Source organism: Penaeus monodon, chromosome 30 (assembly GCF_015228065.2).
Source record: "Penaeus monodon isolate SGIC_2016 chromosome 30, NSTDA_Pmon_1, whole genome shotgun sequence".
NCBI classification, from domain to species: Eukaryota; Metazoa; Arthropoda; class Malacostraca; order Decapoda; family Penaeidae; genus Penaeus; species Penaeus monodon.
In genome coordinates, this window is record NC_051415.1 from 20,681,293 (window position 1) to 20,681,788 (window position 496).

Sequence of the window (496 nt, forward strand, 5' to 3'; positions counted from 1 at the left end):
GCATGATCGAACTCTCATGTTTGCGAATGAGCATGTGTTATTAGGAATATTCATCAGAGATCTTCGAAAGCGAAATCTCATCACGGCGCCGCGACCAGAACCGCGCGAGAGGCAGCGTCTGAAAGAGCTCTGAAGGGAGAGAGGAGCTAGATTCCAATGCATAGGATAAAGCCCACCTCGGTTCGGGGGAAGCAATAACGCCAAACGCCGTCATACAATTCACTCAAGAAGAAGTGCAGCGCAGCATAACAAGGCGCCAGAAAAGTAGATCGTTCTCTTTCCGATTTCGAGGTAAAGGAACACTTTCTTCGCCTCGGAGGATGGCGAGGGAGGGAAGAGGGAGACCTGTTAGACAATCTCCTTTTTTGTCTTGATTAGAAGACGTGTCGATCACGCTGAGAAGATAAAAAAAAGGAAAAATGTGTGGTGGAGGGATGGGCGGGAGGAGGGTGGGGGTCAGTTAGACAATCTTCTTTTGTATTAATTAGAAGAGCGG